The 9,068-nt window shown below is 40.8% G+C and overlaps 1 pseudogene; it reads right to left on the bottom strand.

The window, feature by feature from the left end:
* Positions 1 to 2,869: 2,869 nt before the first annotated feature.
* On the bottom strand, positions 2,870 to 3,101 carry LOC143671178 (cAMP-dependent protein kinase inhibitor gamma pseudogene; annotated as a pseudogene).
* Positions 3,102 to 9,068: the final 5,967 nt, after the last annotated feature.

Genomic DNA, 9,068 nt, shown 5'->3' with positions numbered 1-9,068 from the left:
ACATGGTTTCCTCCAGACTCCGCGTGTGTTGTTTTCCTTTTTGATCTGGTTGTGTATCCTTGCAATGTCACTGTAGTAAATCTTAGCCATAGGTACAACTATATGCTACATCCCATGGGTCCTTCTAGTGAATCTCTCTGAATGTGGGGAGTGGTCTTGAGGACCCCCACCACAGACACTACAACTTTGAAAGTAGAAAACAGAGAGCCAAACAAAGTGTCCACTTGTAAAGTTAAAAAAAAACTATCTAAATAATGCTTGTGTGGAAAAAGAATCAAATCTGGTGTTTCAAACTATTGAGAAATGAAGGGCAGTAAAAAAACTATGAATCAAATGCTGCAGAATGAAACCAATGGGGTGTTCATACGCACAGACGTAAAAAGCTTGAATAATTTTACTAGAAAATTGAAAATGTGAAAAAAAAACTTTCAACTCAAAAGCTAGAATGAAACAACAAAATTAGAGTAATAGGTAAAAACAAAGAGAATTTAACAGAATTTTAAAAGGTTGTTGATATCAATTAAAAAAAAGTGTATTCTTTAAACAAACAATAAGTAGATAATCTTTTTTAAATTCTCATTAAAGAAAAAAAGACAGATACAAACTATCTTGGGACTAAGAAGTAGAAGACGAATTCAGAAAATTCTTTTAAAATTTAAGTGGATACTGTTTAACGTTATACAAATGATTTTTAAATATAGATGAACTGAATAATTTTCTAGAAAAAGTATAAGTTACTGAAATTGATTCAAGAAACAGTAGAAAATCTGAATAAATGAATAACCATTGAAGATATTTAAATGATAATCAAAGATTTAAAAAGCCACCAGGCCTGGAAAATTTAATGGGAGATGTCTCTAAGCCTCCAAAGCACACAGATAATAAATAGTTGTCTTTGTTATACTGCTAAATAACTTATAAAAATATTGAGTTTCCAACTTTTTATCTGATACTAATTAGCATTACCCTAGTATTGATACCAGACAAAAGCAATTCTATGAAAGGAAGGAAGGAAGGAAGGAAGGAAGGAAGGAAGGAAGGAAGGAAGGGAGGGAGGGAGGGAGGGAGGGAGGGAGGGAGGGAGGGAAGAGGGGGAAGTAGGAAAAGAGAAAAGAAGGAAAAACTATGAGTCAATCTCAATTATTAACACAGATACTAAAATCCTAAATAAAATCTTAAAAACTTGACCCTAACAACATATTGAATGAATGATACATCATGATAAGGAATAGGGAAAAATTCCCAGAATATTTTGCATTATAGAAGAACTTAATAAAACAAGAGCTGAAGGCAAGGTGATAAAGCAACAGAATAAGGGAGATGTGGGACTAAGGAAAAATGTTAAATACATGCAACATACAAAAAAATACAGAAAAAGATCTGTGTTTTTTCATTTCTGGGAATATTAGACAATAGATATCCGTTTAAAACTCCCCCAATAGGAGGCATTATAGAAAGGTTGGATGCAATATAACAAACTCCTATTAAATCTAGAGCTAAGCTCAAAGGAAGTACAGAAGTCCCCAGGGTCCAAAAATGTAGAGGCTGCTGCAAACCAGAGGAGTGAGTAGTCAATAATCATTTGGGCTGCTCTACCCCAGGTTGGATTTTTTCTCAATCTTGGTAACCACAAGACCACTAGAGTCTACAGTCTGCTGAAACAGGAGCGAGACTGGGGTCCAAACAAGGCTCAGATCCTCCTGGGGTTATCCTCAGTGAAAAGGCTAACTACAAAAGCAATCCTACCAGAAATGGTGATACAAAGAAGCTTGATTGACTTGGACTTGCTTAGGATAGGAAAAAATCTTCCTTTAACCATAGGCCTACCCTCAGACAAATCAGGGCTAGAAAACCCAGTATCTACAGTGTGTCTTCTTGTCTCGCCCCCTGTGCTGAAACTGCTCTGACAATGGTTACAAATGATCCGCTAATTGCCAAACCCAATGGACATTTTTCTATCTTTACTTATTGCATTTTCTTGAGGCATGTGACACTGTGGTCCATTAGTTCCTTCTAGAAAGTCTCTACTCTCCAAGCTTCAACAGCATTATACTCTCCCAGGCCTCTTTTCACCCCTTGAATGGTGTTTCTCTGTCTCCTTCATATTCTTCTCTCTTTCTACATAATTTTTTTCTTTTTCACAAATGACCAGCATTTATTTCCTGGATTCTAGGTATCATTTATCTCAGTAAAAAGGGCAAGGAGTCAGTCAGATAGTTTTGTACACAGAATCCTTTCCAACAAAGTGGGTCTGTGAAGTCATACTAGGGAACCTCAGAGCTACATAGATGGTTAGAGTTTTGCTTAAAATGGCTCCCTCCCCCCCCCCAAAAAAAACTGAAGTGATTGTCAGCTCCCTCCCTCTCTGATGAAAAAAGTTTAAAGTATTTACAAACTTTTAAAGTGTTTTATTAAAAAAAAAAGCGGGGGTAGGGGTGGGGGTGGGGGACTGGTAATAAGGTCTTGACCCAGAAGGCTGGGATGGAGAGAAGGGGTCAGTGTTGGAACATGCTAGTGACCCATGGGAGGCTGTGAGTGAAGCATCCCTGAGTAAGCGCACACATTGATGGGCAGTCCTCAGCTCCTGAGTCTCAGTGTGAGCTGAATAAATAACATCCTGTGATTGCAGCATCTAGAAAGTATACCTGGGCATGGGTGAGAAGGTGGGACCCTTGTGGAACCTGTGGGTGTGAGCAAAGGGCTTTCCTGGGGGCAGGACCATGAGAGCCTCTGGGGGTGTCTCTCTGGTAGTCCAGGCTTGCTTGATACACAGGGCTCAGAAAAGAGACTTCTGAGCCACTGCAGAAGCTCCCTTTCTGGGAGAGGACAGGATGTCTATTTCTTCCAGCCTCCCTGAGCAAGGTCAGATTCAAGATGAGGAGGTCCTATAGCTGCTCTCAGACTGGATGCTGGCCTCCTTGTCTGGGGAGCTTGCCTCTGCCTACCTTTCTGTCCCTTCAAGTGCCAGCTGGCCCATGTATCCAGCTAGCTTCCTCATGCTCACAGCCTCAGAGTCTCGCTGGATATCAGGGACCCCATCTGGACCGCTTTGTCTGGTCACAGGAGATGAAGTCCGAGGAAGAGGACTCGACCTCCAGCATGCCTATCACATCGTTCTTCAGGCCTGTTTTAATTTCTTTTTCCTATTTGCATCCCTTCTGATTTCCACTGTTGACTAATCAATGTGGAAATTCTGCAGGTTCGCTGCTTCATTGTGCCTGGCCTGCAGTGTCTCCCCCATCTACCTCATTCTTTTTAGCATGCCATATTCAGTCTTTGAACTCTTTGCATGCTCTTTCATCTTGATTTTATCTGATTTCATGGGTTTAACCATAGGTGCGTCTTAAACTGTGTCCTAGTCCAGAGCTGTCACCTGGACTTTAGAATACTTTATCAAAATTCCTGCCACAGGGCCTTCTTGGGTGTCCCATGGCACTTGTGACCCAAAAAGTACAGAACAGAACGTGTCATCCTTTTCCCTGAAATCTCCTTCTTCTTTGTCTTCCATCTCACCAAACAGCATGCAGTCATCAAAGCCAAAAACCTGGAGATTACCCTAGAGTTCTCCTCCCACCCTCCACAATCAATCAAACATGATTCCTGCTAATTATGCCTACTAAGTATATTTCAAACCCACCACCCATTTCTTTAGCTCAGCTTCCACTACTTTAATTCAAGCCCTCATCATCTCCTTTAAAGATCATCACAAAAAACCCCTAACTGGTCTCTGCTTCTAGTCTTGTCAGCCTTACATCTGATCCTGGTGTACCTGAGTGCTTTATCTAAACTGCAAAACTGACCTCCTTACTTCCTTTTTGAAAATGTTCCACAGTGCCCATTTCCTACCAAGTTCCACAGCATTGAAGAGGCAGCTGAGAATCACAAGGAAGCCCTTCTTGAGTTGGTTTTTGGTTGCCTTTCTAGTTTCTTTCCATACTAACACATTATTCACCAGTAATAGCAGCAAGGCTTACAGTTATCCACACAACCCACACTGTTTCTTATATCCTGGCTTTTGCTCATGCTGTAGCCTCTGCCTTCCCTGTCCTCAGCTTCCTGACCAGTTACAATTTGTCTTTCAAGACTCAACCTGTCTCATGTCTTCCAAGAAAACTCCTCCTCTCTTCCCATAGTTCCCTGCAAGCATCTCCAACAAACATGATTGTGTCCTTCTATGTTTTTTTTACTCACCAAATGAGCTTCTTAAGGGAAAAGACTCCATCTTATTCAATGTTGCATCTTAGCATATAGGAGGAACTCAGTAGGGATTTTATTGCCTGAACTGAATATGAAACACAGATAATAAATTTTTTTAATCAAACAATGACATATTGATTTTTTTCATTATTATTATTATTACATGGGCAGGCACTGGGAATTGAACCCCGGACTTGGCGTGGCAGGTGAGAACTCTGCCAGTGAGCCACCATGGCCTGCCCATGACGTATTGATTTTGTATAAATGAGAAATGTTCTTTATTATAAAAATTCAACAGCAAAGTGCAAATAAGAAAGCCAAAAATCCCCCAGAGTCCTGCCACCTGGCCAGGTGTTAAAAGATACTGTGGTAGAGATAGAGAATATAACAATCCAGATACCTAATTTCATAAAAACAGAGTTGGGCTATACATGCTATATCTAATAAAACATATGAAATTTAATAATACTGCAATTTAACTTGAGAAAAAAACTGAAGTAAATCCACAGTAATTTTCTAAACCTTCAATGAACATTTCTTTACCCAAGCAATATCACTGAGCTTTCAAAAGTGATTCAAACTCCCAAGCAAGTGATCTGCATTTGGCAGAGTAGTTAACAATTTTAATTATTGTGTAACTCTGGGATTGGTTGGGGGAGTTCCCAAGAGTAAAGAAAAGTTTTACTCAGAAACAAAGTGTATTAAGTAAGCAACAGGGTGTTCAAAAACAATTATTAAGAGTCTCACTGTTTAAAAAACTTTGCAAAATTAGTTTTCATTACATTAGCCCTTTGTTCAATAAAAAGACTTCTAAAGTGGCTCGTTTTAGAATTTAATAAGCTTCTTAAAAGTGATGCAAATATTTCTTAAGTCCTGAAATAAGCTTTCCACTGTATCTGAATACGCCATTTGTAAAGGTTGACTGTAATCAACGGAATTTAACAGATGCACCTAAATCGAAGGATTATTTAGTGGATACCTTACAATGTAGGAGTCATTCCTGCATTCCTTTTCCGGAATGTATGACCTGCCAGAAGTATATTTATTCATTCAGTAAATTTTTTTTCAGCAAAAGATGGCAACAAACCAGGCACTATGCAATACAAGCTTGTTATGATGTGTACATCATACCAAGGGTAAATGAAGAGTTAAAATGTCACTTTGGTCTGATATAAATATAGAGCACAAATATCCTTTTATTTCTGAAGGCTTCATCATTATCCCTCCTCTGCTCCCTTCAGAAGAGTTCTTTGATCTTTCCTCTCTCTTTCCAAAGTACCTTGTACATCTTTCTTCCCTATGGGACAACAGGCATCTGAAGGGCATGGCTAAGTCTTGGTTATCTTTTCTTTCAGAACATCTAGGGTTTGGCATTAAATATTTGATGGATGGAAGAAAGAAGGAAGAAAGGAAGGAAAGAAGGAAGGAAGAAAGGAAGGAGGGGGAAGAATGAAGAGTGGGAGGGAGGAATGGTGGGAGGGAGGGAGGAAGAAGGAAGGAAGGGAAGAAGGGTGGGAGTGAGGAAGGAAGGGAAGGAGGGAGGAAAGAAGGGATATATGAAAGAGAATTGATATTGGAGAATGGCCTTAAAAGATGAGTAGCTTCCAACAGGCAGAGATGGTAGAAAGAACATTCCAGATGAGAAGAAAACATGAGGAAAATTATGGTAGGACAAAAGCCCAAGACTCACCAAGGAATTGGCAGAACAGTTTGACTGGAGTCAGGAATAGCTTGGGATGAAACTGAGAATGTGAGTTGCCACAAGACTGAAGGGAGGCCTATAAGTGAGACTAAGGAGTGAGGATGTTATTTATTAGCCAGCAGAGATCAAATCTATAGAATAGTAGAAGGTAAGATGAGGTAAGCAGACAGGTTGGGAAAGTGTCACAATAGAACAGAGAAGTAACAGGGCTCATCAGTAGGATATTGGAACCGAATATGAAAGAGAAAAAAAATTATGAAAAAGAATCACATCTCTGCTCCGGCTGCTCTCCAACCAACACGGTGCCCTCTTCCCCCGCCTTCACTGTGCTCCTCCGCCACCAGCCTCGACAGCCTTGCCGCCCTCACCTTTCCTCCTCCAGAACAACTACTGGGGGAGTGGAGATAATACAGAGCAGCTCCCGGAGCCACGAGGGAGATTAAAGGGACAGCGTACCCCATCCTGGAACGGCTGACTATCTGGGAGAACCAGCTCTGGTGAGATCACCAAGGGGCACGGGCTTTCCTGGGTGGGACAGCAAGCGACCGGAGTCCCTCCCTTCCACCTTCCCAGGCCAGCTGGTAGAATTGGACAGGCGGTCCCCTTAGGCCGCGGCGGCTGGTGCCCCCACCACACGAGGCCCCCCGGAACAACTGAGATAGTTGGGTCGGAAATCCCCAGACTGCGGAGAACAGTGACCGGGGGATCCCTTCCAAACACGTGACTCCCCCGTCGGCTGGGAACAGTGCACTCTCCCGGGCTGCGACAGCTGGCGCCCTCCCGCCACGCTTGGTGCCCCGGGCCGACTAGCTAATTTGGCCGGACGCTCTCCTGTGCTGCGACAGCCGGCGACCCTCCCCGCGTTTGGAACCCCGGGCTGGCTGGCATTCTTCCAAGACGCTTCGGTTGCCGAACCTCCCCTACGGCGAGAGTTTTCCAGAGTTGAGGGACCCACAGCAACTTTCGCTGGTGGAACCCACAGACAGGCGTGTGCCACGTGCGCCACCTACTGGGCAGGATAGAAAGAACAGAACCGAGAGACTGCGCAGAAAAATCTTTCAACCTGTGGGGTCGAACACCCGGGGAAATCTGACTAAATGCCCAGACGCCAGCAGAAGATAACGGATCACGCTCAGAAAATTGAACATATGGCCCAGTCAAACGAAGAAACCAATAGTTCAAATGAGATACAGGAGCTGAAACAACTAATGCTGAATATACGAACAGAAATGGAAAACCTCTTCAAAAACGAAATCGATAAATTGAGGGAGGACATGAAGAAGACATGGGCTGAACATAAAGAAGAAATAGAAAAACTGAAAAAACAAATCACAGAACTTATGGAAGTGAAAGATAAAGTAGAAAAGATGGAAAAAACAATGGATACCTACAATGACAGATTTAAAGAAACAGAAGATAGAATTAGTGATTTGGAGGATGAAACATCTGAACTCCAAAAAGAAACAGAAACTATCCGGAAAAGAATGGAAAAATTTGAACAAGGTATCAGGGAACTCAAGGACAATGTGAACCGTATAAATATACGTGTAGTGGGTATCCCAGAAGGAGAAGAGAAGGGAAAAGGAGGAGAAAAACTAATGGAAGAAATTATCACTGAAAATTTCCCAACTCTTATGAAAGACCTAAAATTACAGATCCAAGAAGTGCAGCGCACCCCAAAGAGATTAGACACAAATAGGCGTTCCCCAAGACACTTACTAGTTAGAATGTCAGAGGTCAAAGAGAAAGAGAGGATCTTGAAGGCAGCGAGAGAAAAACAATCCGTCACATACAAGGGAAACCCAATAAGACTATGTGTAGATTTCTCAGGAGAAACCATGGAAGCTAGAAGACAGTGGGATGATATATTTAAGTTACTAAAAGAGAAAAACTGCCAGCCAAGACTCCTATATCCAGCAAAATTGTCCTTCAAAAATGAGGGAGAAATTAAAACATTCTCAGACAAAAAGTCACTAAGAGAATTTGTGACCAAGAGACCAGCTTTGCAAGAAATACTAAAGGAAGCACTAGAGTCAGATACAAAAAGACAGAAGAGAGAGACATGGAGAAAAGTGTAGAAAGAAGGAAAGACAGATATGATATATATAATACAAAAGGCAAAATGGTAGAGGAAAATATTATCCAAACAGTAATAACTCTAAATGTCAATGGACTGAATTCCCCAATTAAAAGACATAGACTGGCAGAATGGATTAAAAAACAGGATCCTTCTATATGCTGTCTACAGGAAACACATCTTAGACCCAAAGATAAATATAGGTTGAAAGTGAAAGGTTGGGAAAAGATATTTCATGCAAACAACAACCAGAAAAGAGCAGGAGTGGCTATACTAATATCCAACAAATTAGACTTCAAATGTAAAGCAGTTAAAAGAGACAAAGAAGGACACTATATACTAATAAAAGGAACAATTAAACAAGAAGACATAACAATCATAAATATTTACGCACCGAACCAGAATGCCCCAAAATACGTGAGGAATACACTGCAAACACTGAAAAGGGAAATAGACACATATACCATAATAGTTGGAGACTTCAATTCACCACTCTCATCAATGGACAGAACATCTACACAGAAGATCAATAAAGAAATAGAGAACCTGAATATTACTATAAATGAACTTGACTTAACAGACATTTATAGGACATTACATCCCACAACAGCAGGATACACCTTTTTCTCAAGTGCTCATGGATCATTCTCAAAGATAGACCATATGCTGGGTCACAAAGCAAGTCTTAACAAATTTAAAAAGATTGAAATCATACACAACACTTTCTCGGATCATAAAGGAATGAAGTTGGAAATCAATAATAGGCGGAGTGCCAGAAAATTCATAAATACATGGAGGCTCAACAACACACTCTTAAACAACAAGTGGGTCAAAGAAGAAATTGCAAGAGAAATTAGTAAATACCTAGAGGCAAATGAAAATGAAGACACAACATATCAAAACTTATGGGACGCAGCAAAGGCAGTGCTAAGAGGGAAATTTATTGCCCTAAATGCCTTTATCAGAAAAGAAGAAAAGGCAAAAATGCAGGAATTAACTGTCCACTTGGAAGAACTGGAGAAAGAACAGCAAACTAATCCCAAAGCAAGCAAAAGGAAAGAAATAACAAAGATTAGAGCAGAAATAAATGAA

This window comes from Tamandua tetradactyla, chromosome X (genome assembly GCF_023851605.1).
Source record: "Tamandua tetradactyla isolate mTamTet1 chromosome X, mTamTet1.pri, whole genome shotgun sequence".
Taxonomy (NCBI): Eukaryota; Metazoa; Chordata; class Mammalia; order Pilosa; family Myrmecophagidae; genus Tamandua; species Tamandua tetradactyla.
This window is presented reverse-complemented; position numbering and strand designations above follow the sequence as displayed.